This window comes from Aedes albopictus, chromosome 3 (assembly GCF_035046485.1).
Source record: "Aedes albopictus strain Foshan chromosome 3, AalbF5, whole genome shotgun sequence".
NCBI classification, from domain to species: Eukaryota; Metazoa; Arthropoda; class Insecta; order Diptera; family Culicidae; genus Aedes; species Aedes albopictus.
Genome location: NC_085138.1, coordinates 279,932,545 through 279,954,689, shown reverse-complemented (window position 1 = coordinate 279,954,689; position 22,145 = coordinate 279,932,545). Strand labels below are relative to the sequence as shown.

The following is a 22,145-nucleotide window of genomic DNA, read 5'->3' as shown; positions in this document are numbered from 1 at the left end:
CTCGAATGTCTGTGGTCGCGTCTTATAAAAAAATAGAAAAAGTGAATTTTTCAGTTTTCTCAATATTTGGAAGTGCTCGTACGCACAGGAAAAACTATTCTTATAAAAAAAATCAATCATGCATCTGAGAGTTTTTGAATATATCATGTCAAAAAAAATCGAAAAAAATGTTTCGAGTTTGTGTATTTATTTGACAAAAACGTAAAAAATAGTTTGTGCAGAAGTTTAGAAAGTTGTTTTTTCTTTTTGAAAATTTTGCATACAAAACCCCATTTTTCAAGTATGATTTCTTCACAGGTATCAAAGAAAATACTTTGAATAAAAATACAAAAATATAAAAATAGTTGTTTGTTGAAAAAAATATTTCATTCTCGCTATACAAAGTTGTGCCCATACTTTCTGGGACACCCTATATTAGCCTAGAAGCTCTTCCGAAGATATTAGTTTATTCACTAATAAATCTATTAAAAATAACAAATTGATTTCATTTGAAAAAAAAAAATCATCATGACATTCGAAGGACCGAGCGGCTACCTTCTACCAAAGCTGTGGCACCACCAATGAACTGGGAACAGGATTTATAGTGTTGGGCAAGATGCGACAACGTGTGATCGGGTGGCAGCCGATCAACGCAAGGATGTGCATGTTAAGAGTTAAGGGCCGTTTCTTCAACGTCCACTGCCCACACGAAGGGAGACCTGATGACGAGGAAGAAGCGTTCTACGCGCAGTTAGAGCAAACATACGATGGTTGCTCGCCGCGTGACTTGAAAATCATTGTCGACGACATGAACGCGCAGGTAGGAAAGTAGGAAATGTACAGACCGGTAATCGGGCGAAACAGCCTGCACGCCGTATCCAATGATAACGGCCAGCGATGCGTAAACTTTGCAGCCTCCCGTGGTATGGTAGTCCGAAGCACCTTCTTCCCCCAAAAAGATATTCACATAGCCACCTGGAGATCACCCGACCATCGAAATTCTTCTCGGATATAACCAATGTCCGCACATACCGCAGTGCGAATATAGATTCGGATCACTACTTAGTAGCTGTATGCATGCGCTCAAAACTTTCGACAGTTATCACCACGCGTCGAAGTCGAACGCCGCGACTCAACATCGAGCAGCTGCGTAACGTAGAAGTGGCTCAAGACTACGCGCAGCAGTTAGCAGTGGCCCTACCAACGGAAGAGCAGCTTGGCGCAGCTACACTTGGAGATGGCTGGAGGGACATACGATGCGCCATAGGTAGTACCTCGGCTACAGCACTAGGCTTCGCGACTCCGAATCACAGAAACGACTGGTACGACGGCGAATGTGAACAGTTGAAAAACGAGAAGAATGCAGCATGGGCGAGAATGCTGCAACACCGTACGAGAGCGAATGAGGCACGTTACAAACAGGCGCGGAACAGGCAGAACTCAGTCTTCCGGATGAAGAAGCGCCAGCAGGAAGAACGAGATCGCGAAGCGATGGAAGAGCTGTACCGCGCTAAGGACACACGAAAGTTCTACGAGAAGCTGAACCGCTCGCGCAGAGGCTTCGTGCCACAAGCCGACATGTGCCGAGATAATTACGGGAATATTCTCACGAGCGAGCGTGAGGTGGTCGACAGGTGGCGGCAGCATTACGATGAGCACCTCAATGGCGACGTTGCAAGTACCGAAGGTGGCGTGGTGACAGATTTAGGAGTATGTGCACAGGACGAAAGACTTCCGGCCCCTGACCTCCAAGAGATTGAGGAGGAGGTTGGCCGGTTGAAAAACAACAAAGCCGCTGGGGCAGATCAACTACCAAGCGAGCTTCTAAAATACGGTGGAGAAGCACTGGTGAGAGCACTACACTGGGTCATTACCAAGATTTGGGAGGAGGAAGTATTACCGGAGGAATGGATGGAAGGTATCGTGTGTCCCATCTACAAAAAGGGCGACAAGTTGGATTGCGGGAACTATCGCGCGATCACACTACTGAGCGCTGCCTACAAGGTACTCTCCCAAATTTTATGCCGCCGTCTATCACCGATTGCAAGAGAGTTCGTGGGGCAATATCAGGCTGGGTTCATGGGTGAACGCGCTACAACGGATCAGATGTTCGCCATCCGCCAGGTGTTGCAGAAATGCCGCGAATACAACGTGCCCACACATCACTTGTTCATCGATTTCAAATCGGCGTATGATACAATCGATCGAGAACAGCTATGGCAGATTATGCACGAATACGGATTCCCGGATAAACTGATACGATTGATCAAGGCGACGATGGATCGAGTGATGTGCGTAGTTCGAGTATCAGGGACACTCTCGAGTCCCTTCGAATCTCGCAGAGGGTTACGGCAAGGTGATGGTCTTTCGTGCTTGCTGTTTAACATTGCGTTAGAAGGTGTAATAAGGAGAGCGGGGATTAACACGAGTGGTACGATTTTCACGAAGTCCGTTCAGCTGCTTGGTTTCGCTGATGATATTGATATTATTGCTCGTAAATTTGAGACCATGGCGGAAACGTACATCCGACTAAAGAGTGAAGCCAGGCGAATCGGATTAGTCATTAATGTGTCGAAGACAAAGTACATGATGGCAAAGGGCTCCAGGGAGGAATCACCGCGCCCGCCACCCCGAATTCATATCGACGGTGATGAAATCGAGGCGGTTGAAGAATTCGTGTTTTTGGGCTCACTGGTGACCGCCGACAACGACACCAGCAGAGAAATTCAGAGGCGCATTGTGGCAGGAAATCGTTCTTACTTTGGACTCCGCAGAACTCTACGATCGAATAAAGTTCGCCATAAAACTAAGTTAACCATCTACAAAACGCTGATTAGACCGGTCGTCCTCTATGGGCACGAAACATGGACCCTACGTGCAGAGGACCAACGCGCCCTTGGAGTTTTCGAACGGAAGGTGTTGCGTACCATCTACGGCGGAGTGCAGATGGAAGACGGGACTTGGAGAATGCGAATGAACCACGATCTGCATCACCTGCTGAGAGAACCAACCATCGTTCATACCGCGAAAATCGGGAGGCTACGGTGGGCGGGTCACGTCATCAGGATGTCGGATAGCAACCCGACTATAATGGTTCTCGAGAGTCATCCGACCGGTACAAGAAGACGTGGAGCGCAGCGAGCTAGGTGGGTCGACCAAGTGGAGGATGATCTGCGGACCCTACGCAGGTTGCGGAACTGGAGACAAACGAGTGGAATGGAGGCGGCTACTATGTACATAGGAGGCCACCCCGGCCTTAGCCTGATCGGTAAGGTAAGTAACGATATTTCCCATACAAGTCACCCTCTAAAAGTTGCATGCAAGTTTACATACTAACATAAAATGCTTAAATCTATTAAATTTAATTTGGTAAAATGAAATATTTTGCATAAGTCGTTAATTTAGATGTTAATTGACCAATTTACCATTTGATTGGTTAAAAAAAAAATATTTACATGCCTAATGGCTTGCAGTCAAGAAAGCCCAAAATCGCATATTTTGCCCTATAAAATGAGGTATAATCTGAGCCTAGATTCGGATTCAGCGACCCAAAATCTGTCAGAGACACATAAGTTTGCGCTTGGGACAAAAAAATGTTTCGCTGTGTTATCCAATTTTTTTTTTGTTGAACTGTAAAATTTTAACGACATTTCAGCAAAAATGAGATTAACCGATTGAGCTTGTTATTTCACTTTACCGAGGCCAAATTTCAAGATTAAGTGTATATGCTTTCAGTATGAGGAGTTTTATATTGAGCTCTATTGAGCTCGAGCAAAATATCGATTTTTTATACTTTTATACTCAAGTGTGGATTCTTAAGAAGGCTGAGTCAAATTTTCAAACAGATTCAGGCAGTAGAAGCAAAGCTATAGCCGTGTTATCAGTTTCGTACCTTTTAATTCCGCCGTAATTGCTTATCCTTTGACAGATACGCGTATTTCGACTACCACTTGTAATCTTCTTCAGTGTCAGTTATCCACTCTGACTAACTGACACTGGATAACTGGATAACTGACACTGAGGAAGATTACAAGTGGTAGTCGAAATACGCGTATCTGTCAAAGGATAAGCAATTAGGGCGGAATTGAAAGGTACGAAACTGATTACACTCATTCGAAGAGGGTATTCTGCTTAGAGAGTTCGAAAAGTCGGTACAAAATCAAAAAAGGCATAACGTTTTGCGCCTTGCTCACTAACGGGCGCGTTAATAGTGTATAGTTAAACGGACAGCGCCTAACTATGTTTTTGAAGAGGCAAGAAATGGAGAAAACAACAACCCAGTTACCCAAAGTAACCCCCGATTTTTTGTACTATTTCTTTGCAGAAACGGAGAATTTACCTTCTCACCATATTATCCGACAGTTTTTCTTTTACTTTCGCTGCTCGGAAGTGGCGCGCTGCATAGAGTAGGTACCAGGAATACAATACAATTCCCCACTTCCGACATTGTGTTTAACGCAAGGCAAAAGCCCTGGCAAAAGCAGACGAAGTAAAATAAAAATGTCAATAAAAAGAAAATCGGGTTAAGTACGGTTCCTTTGAATTCCACTAAGAATTTGCATCCTTTGACAGATACGTATTTCGACCTCAACTGTAAGGTCGTCTTCAGTGTCTGTACTTGACTCGACTGCAAGACACTGAAGACGACCTTACAGTTGAGGTCGAAATACGTATCTGTCAAAGGATGCAAATTCTTAGTGGAATTCAAAGGAACCGTACTTAACCCGATTTTCTTTTTATTTACAGATATTCCCCTAACAAGCCCAGGTTAATCATCATAAAAATGTCGCAAATTCGGTTTTGAACTGAAAAATCATAATACAAAAATTCAGGTCATTACTGATTAACAACAAATGTAATTATGATTAATCGTTAATGATTAGAATTTCAATTTATTTGATTGTTGATTATGATTGATGAATACAATTAGTTTCAACTGTGTTCAATGATTACGATGAATGATAAAAAATGGCTCTTTCAAAGTTACTGACTATTAATCATGATTAATCAATCACAAAACAGCATTAATAATTTAAATGATTAACTCCAGTTGAGTTTTCTAAAAACATATTTGAAATTATATAAGTACAAAATGAGCTCTGCAATGAAGATTTCTGAAAAGAATCTCAAATTAGATTATTAGAACAACATTTAGATCAACTTAAATTGGATCATGTATTCTATATGATGATATATTTTTAATGATGAATGATTACTGATTGATTACACAGAAACTATTAGGGGGATTCACTCAACAACGTAAACTGACTAAACGTCGTGATCACCAAGGCAATCTTTGATTACCTATTTCATTCGCAAAATCATGAAACATTTCAAAAAAGCAGAAAATCATGGCTTAAGCCCAGACGACGCGTCATGGCAGTAGCTGATTACTTGACACATGGTAATTAGCTGGCTAGATGCGAATATCAAAACGGGACATGCCACAAAAGTTCAGCCTATTGGACGCAGTGGCTTAATTTCCCCAACAGGGGAGGAAAAAAAAAGCCCAGTTTCGAGTTCAACAGAAATCGCTCAAGAAACTTCTTGACCGATTCCTGGCAGAAACTTTCTACGGTGACTGCAATTTGGACTGTCATTTCTTCGCAACTGCGTACTGCGATCGAAGAAAAAACGGTTTCTTGAGCAATTCAGGCAAGGAATTTCCTATGCATCAAAATAGGCTGAGAAATTCCTTCTGATCTGCAAACAGCCCTTTACGCAGCAATTTAATCTGTTTAGTGAGTACCCCTATTATGATTACTGATTGATGATCAAATTGTGAAAGCAGAATAATTAAGATCAATGGTTAATGAACAAAAACAAAATGTGATTATGATAAGTGATTTTTCATTAATCTTAATCATTACTTATAATTCATGAATAAATTTATGACTGATCATTAACGCTGTGTATAAATCTAGTATTTTTCTGATCGTGTCTTGTAAAAATTGAGTTTGTGTTTTGAAAAGCTCGTTAGTAACTAGTCGACCAATCACGACTTAGCAGGACAATAGGGCTGCCAAAAACCGTGCTATTCCTTAAAGTGCCCCAGGGTGCGAGGACGCCATCTTTTAGAATCCAACATGTTGTATGTAAACATTTGTGTATCCACAAAGGATTCCATTGTGGATACACGATAGATGTTGGCTCCTGTCAGATGCATTAGGTGTGATTAGGGTTGCCACATACGTGCTAGAGTTACCCTGATCTCCCCTATTTTTTCATAAAAGAACTGTAACATTGCTTCAAGGGCAGGATCAAGGATTGTTGATTGAAGAATACAAATATCAATGGGGCACGTTCGGTGTAGTACTAGATTTGTAGTAATGAGCTGAATTTTTGTATGGTGAGAAGGTCAATTATCCGTTTCTGCAATGAAATGGTGCAAAAAGCGTGGGTATTATGATTCCTTGTCTAATTTGATGCTGTTTGAGTAAAACTTTGGATAACTATGTTGTTTATGTTGCAAGAAATGGAGAAAACAACAACACTTTTGCCCAAAATTTTGCTCAAACCGCATCAAATTAGGCTAGGAATCATAATACCCACGCTTTTTGCACCATTTCATTGCAGAAACGAAGAATTGACCTTCTCACCATACTAAAATTCAGCTCATTACTACAAATCTAGTACTTCGCCTATCTGTCCTATTTCATAAAAGAAAAACATTCTAACTTCTTTCACCGTAAGTAACCATCGTCCTGTGCTCGCACGTTCAAACCCGTTTTGAAGTACCAGTTTTATTTTATCGTACTAGAAGCGTAACTGTATCGTCACACCGAAGTGACATCAAATGTCAAATTATACTTGGTTCGTTTGTACGTGTGTGATAGTTTGTTTGACGTTTCGTGTTTACCATCAGCATGTATGCAATCGCAAAGTGTAAACTAGTGTGCGTGTCTGTTTTCGTTTAGCTGCTTTGGTGCAACTCTGCAGGATGAACCACTAGCCAGTCCTAATGTCCGTGCGTGTGTTATTGGTTGGTGCGTATACCGAGTATCTATCGCTGGAAGATAGTGACAAGAAAAAAACTGTTTTGACCTTTTTGAGGATCTAGGCAAAGTGTTTTCTTTCCGAAATATTGTGGTTGGCGAAGTTGACTTCCCGGTAAATAGTGGAAAGATAGTGGTGCATAGTATTGCACGATAAAGCTGATCATTCAGTAAGTGGAAATCTGTAAGTTTTATTAGTTGCCGGAGAGATTTGGGTGGCGATTTCAGTGTTTTGTGTGATCTGCAAATGTAGCATTGGGGCGGAGAAAAATTGTAAGTGCTTGAACAACATCATATAAATATTGTGGATTGAGTTGGACCAGTTTTCCCGGACGTCGCAGAGAACAGATCATTATCGACAATTGGATTGCAGTAAAAATTACATGAGTTATACCAAAGGTAAAGAAAATATTTTTTATGATCTATAACAATGACATGACATTGAATTTATTTTTAGGTAAATGATACACAGTTTACAAAATACAAAATACCACCAGGATTGCTGAATACTGAAGGTATTTCTTGCAGATATGTAGTATAGTTATAAGGAAATAATCACAATTCGATTCCGCTATCATATCATGAATTTCCCTGAATTGAAGCAAATTTGGCAGGTGGCGTTCCATGGATGAAGAAAATTCAACACATACACCCATACCAGTAGCAAGAAAGTATACAGCATCCCACCCTGATTTTCCGTGTGTCCTATCATTCATGGGATGGATAACAACGCGCAGATCTGAATTTTTGCTGTTGTTATTACTTTCCTAGGCTAGATAGTGGCTGTCTGTCAGTGCGTTCAAGCATCACTGATGGCTTGATGGAAATATGGCTATGCAAGAGGCGATGTCGCCACTTCTAGAAGCAATTCTGCAATTTTCGATGCCTAGCGGGCGAATCGGATAAAATTGCTATCTTACGCTCAATTTGACTACTAAGCGAAATCTAAATCAACAAAAATGGTTTACCAAGGCAGTCGGGGAATGTGGTAAACAGAAAACGTATCTTCACCGCGAAGCGTCCAATGGCTGTGACGAAGTTTGTTTGCAATACTACACCTGTTTATGTACACATATTATCACCACTGCTCGAATAGGGTAAGCTGAGAAGGAACTGGTTCTTGGATGAAGCATTCCAGCAAGCGCTTATTTGGGCGATAGTAACAGGCGCATACCACTGTTAGGTGTGCAGTTTTCAGTGCATTAGATTAAAGATGCAAAAGCTCATTTGGTTTGCTATCATTTTAATCTTTTGAAATGACAAACGGCCTTGATGACCTTTTTCTCAAGTACCTAAAACAATAAATAATAGATCATCAAAGTAACATGGATCGACTGGACTATCCCCAATGAAATATCCTATTTAAACTTTTTTCAATGAATCATTCTCTTCCTGTTTCGAACTTTGCAATATTGTACCTACAAAAAGGCATAGAGTTATTGGAAATTGTGTTTAATAAACGTGAATCGACTACACTATGCAATATTTTTAGAACCATGAAATACTTAATTTCGACCTTAGTTTCTGAAAGTACCGTAAAACGGGGTAACTTTGATAGTTTTTCAGCAAATTTTCTTAATATTTTTCCATGTAACAGTATTTCCCCTAGTTTTATATTTTTAAAACAAGAACTAGGATATTAGTTATCAACTGCAATTGAAAGATCCGATATATTTAAATATATTGGATGACTTTTAATTTTTCATGTGTGGGAGAATCACATTTTCATTTTGGGGTGACTTTCATAATGCCCATAAAAACACATCAAATCCTAGAAGATCATCACAGCATGAAATCTTAGATGTATGAACATGATGAAATGTATGAGATTGAATGTTTATAGCAAAATATTTTTTTTACAAAATTCCAAATATAAAAATGAGTTTGTTAAGTATTGACATCAAAATACAGTGAATTTAGTCATCAAAAATCATTATCTTTGTAAAAATATATTTGTAACGGTACATAAACATATGATTACATGCTATTCATAGTGAATTATTTTTTTAAAATTGTTTCTGAATGTTTTAAAAACAAATTTTGTACACAACAGATTTAATCACATGCAATTACAAGGATGTATGGAGATTTATGTCCCAATTTACAAAACTGATTCCAGTTAAAAAAAAACACACTTCGTTAAGAGATGCATGGGCAGATTTGGAATATTCTATGATGGATCTACCGAGAATAAAAAGCCATTCATGGAAAAAATAGTTGAAATAAAGTCGTAAAGCAGATAGTTTGAAGGGGTTGACAAATGACAAAACTCGGTTTCAATTAAATTATGTTTAGGATGGACTTTCATATGTATAGTTTTGATCTACATTAGCTTTTTTCTTAACTGATTGAAGGAATCATAGTTATAAGATAAACTGTACCTTGCCTGTCGATCTATCAAAGTTACCCGCATTATCAAAAATACCCCATTTTACGGTACCTGTAAAAATTAACAACACAATTTTGGGGCTTTGCTAGTTTACTTCGGAATTTTGTTTTATACCACCAGAAAGGTTTTTGCTATGATTTTTTTCTTATACGATTATATCTTGCAAACTATTTAAATTTTATTTATGCTTTTATCCAGATAAAATGTTCCTGTGACTTTTGTGAACATGATGAGATCATATTTTCAACATAGCATAGTGTTTTTACTGAAGAAAACTTGACAAGAAAAATGACATATTTTAGTAATTTTGGTCGTAGTTATCGAATGGGGCATATTTGAACACGTTTATTCTTGACACAATTGTTCTCTGCACCTGAAGGAGTAATTTTGCTGAACATTGCAATCGTACAACTAGTGATTGTTGTCTTATTTACCGGTTTACATAAATTTACCAAAAATTAAGGACATATATGAGAGAATCCAAAGATGGCCATCACAATGGCTGCCTTGTAAATACCGAAAGCACGGATCTCGTCATCTAAAAAACAAATAGAGTTGAATAAGCAATGAGTTGCCGTGGTAAACATTGAGTAGCATTTTCGTTTTCATGAATAGGTAAAAATGCACCTGGACGCGCTCACATTGCACCTGAAGCATTTTTCAGGAAAATTGCATACTTTAAGGCGTTTTAGTGGGGTTTCTTTAGCTTCTTATTATTAGGGGGATTTGGGGCATAATGGACACCCTAAGAAAATGAGTACGTTAGTCCTGTATAACAGAGAAAAACTTAACATATTATCAGTTGGCTTACAACTTTATCTTGTTTCCTACGTATTTCAATCATTTACAGCAGGTTTAATGTCATTATGGTGATGAAATAATGAATTGTAAATCGTGTGTTTTTTGGGCCTGGCAGGAAACGTAAGGGGCGAAATGGACACCCATCGGGGCATAATAGACACCCCTGCATATTTTACGCTATATCTTTGATAAGATCGATTAGTTAAGTAATTTGCCTATGAAGATCAATACCACAGATATAATACTCCATGTGCAGTTTAGATTGTTTTGGTCAATCACGGAGTACCAACTTTACGAATTGCACCGTAATCTATGCTCATGCTTATGCTCAATAACGCTTGATTGCAAGCTGTGATTGAATGTTGTTAAATTGTTGTCCAATATTATATTGAATAAAAAAAGCCATTGCGATGTTAGTTGAATGAGTGATTGTTCCTTGAGAATTTTATTCCAAGGTTGTTACAACTAAGCGGATTTCGCGATTTTTGCGTACTTCGCGCGGATTTGTCCAGAAATTTAGCCCTGACGCGAATTAGGTGCGAAAAGGGTTTTTACTGTTCAGTCGTGCGAGTTTTGTTGCATGATAATAGGTCTACGAGAATGCTGAATAATAGGAGTTGAACAGTTCTAATGCTTGAAAAAACTTTGGCAATATTTTCCAGTAATAAATCAATACAAAATAATTCTTGAAAGCTTGATCACTTACATCGGCGGAGTAATTAAACATAGAAATAATTAGTTTTCACAACATACCAACTTAAGGCAAAACTGGAAGCATTTCCTCACTTTTTGGTTTTTGATGTTTTATTAAATAATGCAGCAATATTTTTAAAATCGGTTTTCGTGCACATGTAGAGTATGGGTCAAGGTATCTTCTGAATTTTTTTTGTAGTGGAAAATGTTTTTCGTTTTTGCAGAAACCATTTTTGAACAAAGTTTCACAAAAAATGGTTTCTGCAAAAATGGAAAACATTTTCCACCTAAAAAAAAATCAGAAGATACCTTGATCCATGCTCTACATGTGCACGAAAACCGATTTTGAAAATATTGCTTCGTTATTTAATAAAAAATCAAAAACCGAAAAAATAAGAAAATGCTTCTAGTTTCGCCTTAAGTATTTTTTAAACCTGCTCGTTCTTTCTTATATTTATAAATGGCGTCATCTGGCATTACACATAATGCCCATTAGATCAATAGAAATTAACAACTGCATTTCAGCCTGTACATTGGAAATTCCATTAAAAAAATCCAAGAAATCAATTAGCGTCTTCTTCATTCAATTCAGAATCTCTTCTGATATTATTTTTGAGGTCCTTGTAAATCAATTCCCATATTTTTTATCGAGTTTTCATAAACTCCATCCCTAAGATTTTCAAAAGATTTCTTCGATCGCCTGCATTTTTTTTTTATGAAAAGATACTGATACTAAATTTTGCAATAAATTGTCACAGAAAATTCTAGAAAGAGTTTCTGAAAAACTATAGGAATTTTTAAATAGTGGTGGATTATTGGAAGAATCTCACAAAAAAAATGGTAGAAGCTCTTTTAAACATTTTTTTGAAGAATTTCCTCCAAAATCTCCATTACGGATATGCTGTGAATCTTTATCTAATTTCAAAGAGAACTAGTTTCTCAATAAAATGCTCATAGGAATTTTTATAGAAATACTTTTTTGCATTACTGGAGTAACCCATTCATTAGAAGACACAAGAGGAATTCCAATAAATATCTATCCGAAATATCGGTAGAATTTTCAGAGTGATCCACCATATTATTGGAGGCATTTTCGATAGAAATTCCTAGATAATTTTGAATTCAATTTCCCTCTGATCAACCAAAGTTTTTTTTTCAAAAGAAACTAAGATAGCATTGTAGTCAGCCATTAACAAGGGGCTGTCTATCAATTATGTAATTAATGTAAAGCCCCAACATCATCTTTGGTACGCATGCCAGGTTCGAGAACGTTTCGGTGTACACAATTCTTTACACAGTGCTTTCTTGCATCAATAGGAAACGATCGGTGAAGTACTAGATTTGTAGTAATGAGCTGAATTTTTGTATGGTGAGAAGATGAACTCTCCATTTCTGGAAGGCAATCGTGCAAAAATCGCGCGGGTATTATGATTCCTTCTTTAATTTGATGCTGTTTGAGCAAAGTATTTGAAAACTGTGTTGTTGTTTTCTCCATTTTTAGGCAGCACAGTTTTCCAAAGTTTTGTAAAATTTAAAATAATTAGATTTGTTTATATAAATATAAATAAACAATAAACAACAAAACAGTTTTAATGTTATTATTAGTTTAAAAAACAGCTTCGTTGAAACAACAACATAAAATTTTAATTTCAATACAACACCTTTTATTACTTCAAAATACTGCTTTTGTAGATTTTACAAATCGTATTTTTAATTCTAAAAAAATATGTATTGGTTTTGACAGCAAGTTGGTTTCGGGACTGTTACGTTACCAGATTTTATAAAATACTGTTACAAGGCATTTCTCCGAAAACACGAAACCTCTAAGGTAGATATCCGGAGCACTACGTTGTTGGACGTAAACAATTTGCAAAATGGCCGACATATATTCCGCGAAGGCCACCAAATGTTCACAAAAAAAAAAACTTGTAGTGCCCGTTTTCTTTTTAAATTTGATTTATTCCACCCCCCCCCCCTTTCAAAATTCCCAAAACATTAAAGGGGTAAAAAATATGGGGACCAATGCCTTTATTTTCAAACTTGAGTTTAAAAAAATCATGGAAATTATAAACAACTAATAAATATTTCCAGAGGGCCTGAAAAAGGTCCCAAACGGATCAAAACGTTGGACTAAATAAAATAACAGCGTTTTGAATTTATCAAGACTGAGAAGCAAAACAAATTGAGAGTTTCTTTTGTCATTGACCATTATTCATCTGTAGGGGAGACTGGGTAGACTTGATCCCTTTTTCTTAATGTGCCTGCAACTTAAAGAAAAACTCAAAACTAGATCTGTTTTTCTAATAGAATGGCAGATAAACATCTATTGCAAGTGTATACATAACACTAGGACTTTAAGTTATTGTTAAAGTTTTCAAAATTGTGTTTTTATGAAGGCATGTATTATGATGAATTTTTCAAAAATGGGTCACAATTGATCCCCTTTGGATCACATGTATAATTAAAAGGGAAAATAACTCCAGAAGCTTCCTATTAATTTTCTTTTCAAGTTTTCTTGTACTTTTGATGAATATGGTGTATTTGAAATTGTAAGATTTTCTTGAAGTGTTAAGGTTATGCCGTATTTTGAAAATGGGGAGACTTGATCCCCCTTTTTATGGTGTGTCATAAAATAATAGAAATATGACATGTTTTATCATTGAATATACTAGAATTCCGAGTAAATAGAGGCTTCAAAATAGAATTTTATTTTTCACATGTATTGTGAGTGTAATCCTCGAGGGATCAAGTCTCCCCATGTCATTATTGTATATACTAAGCTGCATTAATTCAAATATTTATATAACAACTTCATTTAAATAAATACGTTTGATAGTATTTTATTTATACTATGTGCTGTGAAATTTTGGCACGATTTGGTTCAATTTTCACAAAGTTATTGAGATTTTTCGGAATCGCTTAAAATATTTCTGAAAAACTGAAAACAAACCATCGGCAATTAAAAAATTTTGCTATACACAATCAAAATCGCTTGTAGCCAAAACATTGTCGTCTGTTCATATGTATTTTTGGAAAAAATATGCTAGAAGAAAACTGTTTTTGATTACGAGAAAATATGGGGGGAACAAGTCTCCCCAGGGATCAAATCTCCTCAGTCTCCCCTACTGTATGTGTCGTATGACAGACATGAAGATTCTGAATGCCCTAGGTCCCTAGAAAGTCAAGTAAATTTCATTTACGAATAGATCCCAAACCGACCGGGAGTCGAACCCGCCACCCTCAGAATGGTCTTGCAGAATAGTCGCGTGTTCACCGCTTACGCTTATTTCAGTATTGCGCATAACATATCAATTTATGCGCGCATCAACGACACTGGATTGATGAACTATTATAAATTTACAATCTTGCTCCTTTCCGGCCGTCACGAGTGGAGCAATTAATTGTGGCTTTCGCGCATTTGAGTAGAGATTAAACTTTAAATATGGCAGCTCATTAATATTAAGCACACACACCTTGCCAGCCGGAGGCGATAGCTCCTATCAAGCGACGAAGATCTAAAACTTGGAGGCGTTATTGACACTTTGACACACCAGCACCGTTTGATTGAGGATGGCTAGGCCGACGACCGACCACAACAGGCGGCGGACGGGTACGGGTGGGAGTAGATTAACATTATGGCAATTTAGCACTTTGTTGTAGTCGAGTGAACGCGCGCAGGTAGCTTCACTAGAAAACGTTATGCAAATCCGCCGAGTCCAAGTGTGTCAACAAATGCGGAAACTGTATATAAGTGCAGTTCTGTCTAGCAGCAGTGTAATGTCTGTAAACGAGTCATGACACACGTTAAGTTGATGTTTCAATTCCAAATAAGATAGTACACGAAGTGAATAGTTTTATTCTTATTCTCATGGGCTAGTCATGACGTCGTGATGTATGACAGCTATTTATATATGTTCACTGGGGTTGTCCAGTCTAGAAGAAGTAATAAATAGAAATTTAATCACATTTCACACATTTTATCCAACAACTTTGCTTTGGGCTCACTTGAGAATCACTTTCCTCCACAATGGTCAACAAATCAATTTAAAAAAAAAGTTTCATTGTTTAGCACCATTCAAACAACGAAAGACTTTCGTCCTTATTTTTGTTGCATTATTATGGGACACGTTTGTATAAAAAAAAAACACGAATTCTCGCTCCAATCCACTTGTTTAGATCTTTTGAGACCTTTTTGAGACCTCATCGATTTTTTTTAAATTTGCAAAGTGTCTACGTTTTCCAAATATGTTTGTGAAAAAGTGTGCACAGCGCATGCTTCTTTCGATTAATTCAAGGAACTTGTCATATTGACTGTTGATGAGGTGAAAGAATTGTAGGATTCAAGGATTATGACGTCTTCATCAGATTGGTATTGTCAGTAATGCATTTAATTGCACGTGTCCATGTACAACACAAAGTACACATTTGCACCTTGTCAACTTCTAACCTCACTTGTTCGCAAATGGACGTGAGCACTGGACACTGGTAATGACATCGCAAATACAATCTCCAAACGACATAGCCAGCCCAGCCGGACTCGACGTACATTTGAGCGTAAATTGATTAGCGCTTAGCTTCCAAACGGCGACGGCGGCGGGACAGTTCAGTGGTGACTACCTACCTCTCGCGGTGAAGAACAAAACGATTAGGATAGCGATTCCGTGCTACTGTTTCTGATGTGAGTGCAAATATTGACGCACACTTTCCGTCGGTGGCCGTAAAAAAAAGCCATTCTCTATGGAGCGGCGCGGTAATGCATGGTGTCCACCATGTTCAGTGCAGACAACTGATCAATTGGGAAGACCTGCGACGCCCAGCATGCTAGCCTTTGTCAACGCCACATCGCCATCGTCTCAGACAGTCGGAACCGTATAATGGGAGTTGGAGGCCCGCCTGGGTGGACGAATTAATTGAAGAGATTTCCATGAGTCAGCGGCAAGAGCTTGTAAAATGTGTACGATAATTGAAGTTCAATTATCATCAATTCGCACTACTGTGCAGAATGGCAGACGCCATACTGTTGTTGTATTGCTAGGCATTTGGAATTGATCATATCACATTAGACGATATGTGCCTTTTAGAATGTCCCAAGATTATATTAATAAATTGTAAAGTCTGGAAGCATACTTTTGGCTCCCGGCCTCACATTCAGGGCCCCATAAAATGTCACATCTCGAAAAGAAATGGAACTCAAAAACAAGCACAACAAAAATCTTTTGAATTTATTTCTTTTGTGATGTTCTCAGTAAGTTACGCCAGTAGAATAACTAGGTAGCCACAGAATTTCAATGTCGTGAGCGTTCTTGTGATCAACATCTAGTTTGCCACGTCCCTACAGCGTCATTGCTGGTCTTAAAAGTGTCAAATCTATTTTAATTACCAAAATAAAACATCCACTACAACATGTGTATTCAAAAACAATGAATAGATACACCTCAGGTATGAAATAAATTTATTTAGATTATTGACAACAGCGCCATTGGAGCAAGTTTACCGGGGGCTACTATCTGGGTGAGTAAAATGATTGCCCACAGAGTTGTCATTTTAGTTTAGTTACTCATTTCCACACCGGTCGCTACTATATTTAGTTACCGGATTGCGTACCGGTCGTTGTCAAATACTGTTGCGGTATAAACAAAATATTTTGGAAACCTATTTTGGAAGAATGTCTTCTGGGATTCCCCAGGAATTCCCTCTGATATACTAGCATGAATTTTTACTGAGTATCCTCGAGCAATACGTACTAAGATTTCCCCAGAAATCTCTTCCGGGATTTTACCTAAAATTTCTACTGGGACTTCTCATTCTTTTCGGGATTCCTCCTTGAATTTCTCCGGGGATTCCTCCAAGAGTTCCTCCGGGAATTCATTCAGGAATTTCTCCAGGGTTTCTACCAGGAATTCCCTCGGGAATTACTCACAGAATTCCTCCGATGATTCCTCAAGGATTTCCTCCGATGATTCCGCAAGGAATTCCTCCGAGAATCCTTCCAAGAATTCCTCCGGGGATTGCCCCAAAAATTCTTCCGGGGATTCCTCCGGGGATTCCCTCAAGAGTTCCGCCGGGAATTCCTCCGAGGATTCCTCCGGGATGCTTCCGAGGATTCCTCCGGGAATTCCTCCGAGGATTCCTCCGGGAATTCCTCCGAGGATTCCTCCGGGAATTCCTCCGAGGATTCCTCCGGGAATTCCTCCAAGTATTCCTTCGGGAATTCCTCCGAGAATTCCTCCGGGAATTCCTCCAGGAATACCTCCGGGAATTCTTCCAGGAATACCTCCGGGAATTCCTCCAGGAATACCTCCAGGAATTCCTCCAGGAATACCTCCGGGAATTCCTCCAGGAATACCTCCGGGAATTCCTCCAGGAATACCTCCGGGAATTCCTCCAGGAATACCTCCGGGAATTCCTCCAGGAATACCTCCGGGAATTCCTCCAGGAATACCTCCGGGAATTCCTCCAGGAATACCTCCGGGAATTCCTCCAGGAATACCTCCGGGAATTCCTCCAGGAATACCTCCGGGAATTCCTTCGAGTAATTCCTCCGGGAATTCCTCCAGGAATTTCTCCGAGGATTCCATCGGGAATTCCTTCAAGGAATCCTCCGGGAATTCCTTCAAGAATTCCTCCGGAAATTCCGCCGAGGATTTCTCCGGGAATTCCTCCGGAAATTCCTCCGGGAATTTCTTCGGGAATTCCTCCGGGAATTCCTCCGAGGATTCCTCCAGGAATTTCACTGAGGATTCTTCCAGGAATTCCTCCGAGGACTCCTCCGGGAAATTTTCCAAGAATTTCTCCAGGAATTCCATTAGGAGTTTCTCCAGGAATTCCTCCGGGGGTTCATTCAGAATTTTATTCGGATGTTTCTTCAGGAAATTCCTCCGTGGGTTTTTTTTAGGAATTCCTCCGGGGAATTCTCACGGAAATTCCTCCGGGAATTCACCTGAGGAATTTTCGGATGAATTTTTAGGGAAATCTTCGAAGGAATTCTAGAAGGAATCTCTACAGAAATTGTGTATGAAATTCCCGGAGGAACTTCCGGATTAATCCGCGGATAAATTCTTTGGGAGTTAGTATTTTCTTTTGATTCTTCCAGCACTTCTCTCACCCGAACGCTGCGACGGGTACTCCTGGACATTTTCGCTTGTGATATTCGCAGATTTTATCTAACTGCAAGTGTTTACAAAATTTGTTGCTTACCACTGGTGCGTTTTGTTCGAAACAAACAAATAAAAACAATACAGCACTTTTGACATATTTGAAATAGCGATCGTTTCCCGCGCAACTTTCGGGTGCCTAAATTTGTGTGCCCGATGTTTCCCGATAGCCTCGCTGCTATTTTACTAGCCCGGTTAGTAGCCCCCGATAAGGTATAGCGCTATGATACTGCGCTATGTAATTTAGTTTAGTCGCGCACCGGTAAAGGTGCTCTTAGCGATCTAATTTTTTCTATAATCAAAACCTGTATCCGCAATAGTCGGGACACAGAAGTGCAGCTGTGACTCTGCAATAGATACATTAAAATTTCTCAAATTCGGTTAAATAACATCTTAAGATGTGTTCATTCCACCTAGAAAATGTCATGTGAATCGGTGCAGTACTTTTTGTTGTAGCAATGAAAGAGTAGAATGAGTGTTATTGAATTTTGTACAGCCCCTAGTTTTGCTGCTCAGCGAAAGAAATGGCTGAAATTTTGAACACAATCTACATTTGTTGCATAGGCAAAATTTCAAAGAAAGCGATGCACTATCAACAATTTTATAGTCGAAACATGTATTGGGACTGAACGTGATTTTAGCCCCTCAGACAGCAATTAATCAGCAGCACCCTCTATTGTTTCGATTGTACTATTCAAAGTACTACACCAATAATCATCAAATTTCGCAGGCTATGATGCCAAATTGCAATGAGATGCAGAGTGTAGTCTCATTAACTTATAGCTGGATCGAGACGCAAAAAATCCTATTCCAGGGCTCGAACCATGAATCTTCGAATCGGCAGTCTCATGCTCAATCATCTACACCAAATTGAAACTGATGCAGATGCAACAAAGAAATGTAATGACGTTTTAATCATGGGTAACTTTGTTTGATTTTGTGCTGGCAACTCTATGTGATTTTTAGTATCAACGTGACATACTTTTGATAAGTAGTCAATGAAAACGAATTCCTACACTAAAATGATGTATGGACGAAATGTTCGTAACACATAGGAGCAATAGCTTATTAAATTAGTCGCTTAAAACAATGTAAATTTGCATGACTTTCAAATGAAAAACTGAAAAAATATTGTAAGTTTTCGCGATTTTTTAACGAAAATTGTTGAATAACTTTGAAATAAGCAATTTAAACACCGTAGTGTCTTCGGCAAAGTTGTAGGCAAAGTTCCAACTATATTTTAACGGTGTTTTCTGTACCTTTTCGGTGCAATTTTCTGGATATTGGAGTACATTTTCGTGAAAATGCTCGAGAAAACACAAAATCGATTTGATACACCTCTAAACCTTTATCAATTTGGCTCAATTTTGGACTGAAGACTTGTTTTTGCATGTGGATTGATAATTTGATGTGACACGGGTAGGTCAAAAAAAGTGAACAGGTCTAATACACATAACCAACTACCTTCTGTGAAAATTTCATGAAAATTTGTAGATAAATTCAATTGTTATGAATAGGCAAACATCGCACATGGAAAACACGAGAAATTTTTACACTCACCCCTATCAACATCAGTAGCCTTCAACCCAATTGATCAAAGTTGATACAATTTTGCAAAAAAAGTGTCTCTATAAGTATCATAACTGCTAATGAAGTTTCATTATTAGCATCACAGAACTTTAGGCTGTAGCATAAAAGAGCCATCTATTATGCGAATGAAAATTGGCCATGATTATACAAACTGCTTAAAACCACGTCTGTTTGTTTTTCACCCACAGTAAAAAATAATGCATCGATTTTTATAAAATTTTGCACAAATAATAAACATACACCAAAGAGGTCTCAGTCAATTATTTGGCCAATTTTACCGATTCATTGCAAAGCTGCAGCCGCACTTTTGTGTCCTGAATATTGCGGATAAAGGCTTTTTTGTTACGCCTGAAGATAAAGATAACTCATAAAATAGCAGTGAAAGCCGATTTTTATACAAAATGGCCTACTTCGACGCGCTGTTGTTACGTTTGTAAATAGTTGTGAACATTTTGTCAGTTGATTTTCCATTTTATATTGCGCATTGCGCGGTTATAAGTGCGACGATGAAGTGCGGAATTTCAAATAAAAGTGCGATTTTGCGTCAGATCGTTCCGGTGTCTTCACCGCACTTATTCATTAGATCGTGATGAATAAGTGCGATGAAGACACCGGAACGATTTGATGCAATATCGCACTTTTATTTGAGATTCCGCACTTTGTCGCAGTCCAGTTAGCAATGCAATAAACTATACTAAGGTTTGTACATCTGTCCCTGAATTTGAATGTGCATTTGTAGTGCTCCAAACATTTTAGGAGTGATCCAGTACAAAACACAAGCCGTCCCCTAACACGGACATCAAATTGTAGACGGTCTTGTGTTGTTGCTCAAATCAGAATATGCCCCCTTAGGATTAGAAATTCCTAGACCAAAACAAGCTATGTAAGCAAGTAACGCTGCAAACAAAAGGCAATCCGCCAGAAGAAATACGATTACAGGATTGACTGATGGACCAAGAACAAAAATGAAACCTCGTCATCCTGGGTTCGGACTTAGTTATCTATTTGGATAACTGGGCACAATTTATGTTATGTGTTGCATGTTTGTGTTTTGTGCATTTGTAATGTTCCATTTTATTTTGCGTATCTAAGTTCCCAGACGTGGGGCCCGATATGGAAAATAAAATGTGCATTTGTAAGGTTCCAATGTGTTCGTTATATTTTACTTTTCGTATCCCACTAGCTTCAAAATGTGGGGCTCGATGCGGAAAATAAAATGCGCATTTGTAGGGTTCTTTTAGCAGTTGTCTACATTGTGGTACCCATCGGGAGCACAATGCATTTGTAGTGTTTCGCAAAACTTTTTTTCCGTTACACTGTAACTTTGCGTTCTCCCAAATATACTATATTAACAATATAGGTCACTCTTACGATTTTTTGGCGACACCTTTTTAGTGAATGTGGCGCCACCAAGCGTCAGAAGAGGTACTACTACACACTAAATGCATGCGCTATCCGAATGACGTTTATTCTGTCGAGCTGTCATTGCATGGTGGGGATGCCCATTTCCTCTGAAATAATCGATTAAACATTAATCGATTTTTTTTTTCAACTACTCAAATCAGAACAAATTTTATTCTCTCTTCTTTGTGGAGCCTCATAGCTGTGCGGTTAGGGTCACCAAGCTTCTAATCGCACCATGCTATGGGGTGAGGGTTCGATTCCCGCTCCGGGCGATGAAACTTTTCGTGAGAATAGTTTCTTCTCCGTATCCACTGGTGCATGCTCCGTGTGTCCCTTGTCTAGTGTTTAGTTTCATTCAGTCTGTACAGCCTCTGGCTGAAGACGGTGTCCGCGTCTTTTTTTTTTTTTGAACAATTTCTGGCGTATATTATCGTCGCAGCACAAAATCGAAGTCGCGACTCGTGCGACATGCGAAGTTGCAGATGAGAAGTAAATTTGAACCAATAAACGTTCATAACAGACTAAAACACAGACGACCCAAATCGAACTTTCCGTTAGCGAGTTATGAACGGTATTTTCTCCGGAAATTACACAAGAATTTCCTTTAAAAATTGCACCCTGAATTTCTTTTCTCCAAGATTCCTCCTGAAGCTCTTGGGGGATTCCTCCTAGAAATTATTCTGGAGTTATTTTAGGAACTCCTTCGGAATTGCTCAGGGAAAGCGTTCCTCCAACATTTTTTTTAAATCTGGGATTACATCACAAACTTGTTTACACGGCGGAATCTGGTTGACCAGCAGCGCAGGAATTTTCGTTTGGAGGAAGACTGGGTTCTTTGCTCTTGGTGTGCTTCAGATTTGCTATTGTTTTCGGGATGACCGTCGAGAAAATGTTTTGACCTTGGACTTGGCCGTTTTTGAAGGAGTGCTCGTTCCACAGTTCGTACTGCTAATCGAGTTCAGATGATGGGTGGGTAGAAGAGCCGCTAATAGATGACGATAATGTAACTATTTCGACGGCATCTCAGATACGAACAGTTCTATCACAACCTCTGAGTGCTGCAAGTTACGCTGATTACTCCGGAGATTCTGCAGTTTAGTCAGCTGGAAACCAGTGGCGAGATCGATGATTCGGTAGCGA

At 38.9% G+C, this 22,145-nt stretch overlaps 1 protein-coding gene across 1 annotated transcript in view; it reads left to right on the top strand.

Annotated features, from left to right (window-relative positions):
• The first annotated feature begins 6,892 nt into the window (after positions 1–6,892).
• LOC109401644 (focal adhesion kinase 1) overlaps positions 6,893–22,145 on the top strand; it is a 371,816-nt gene continuing 356,563 nt past the window's right edge. Inside the window, exon 1 of the mRNA XM_029857470.2 lies at positions 6,893–7,373. The gene's annotated coding sequence lies outside the window, so the exon portion shown is untranslated. The remainder of the gene's footprint in view (positions 7,374–22,145) is intronic.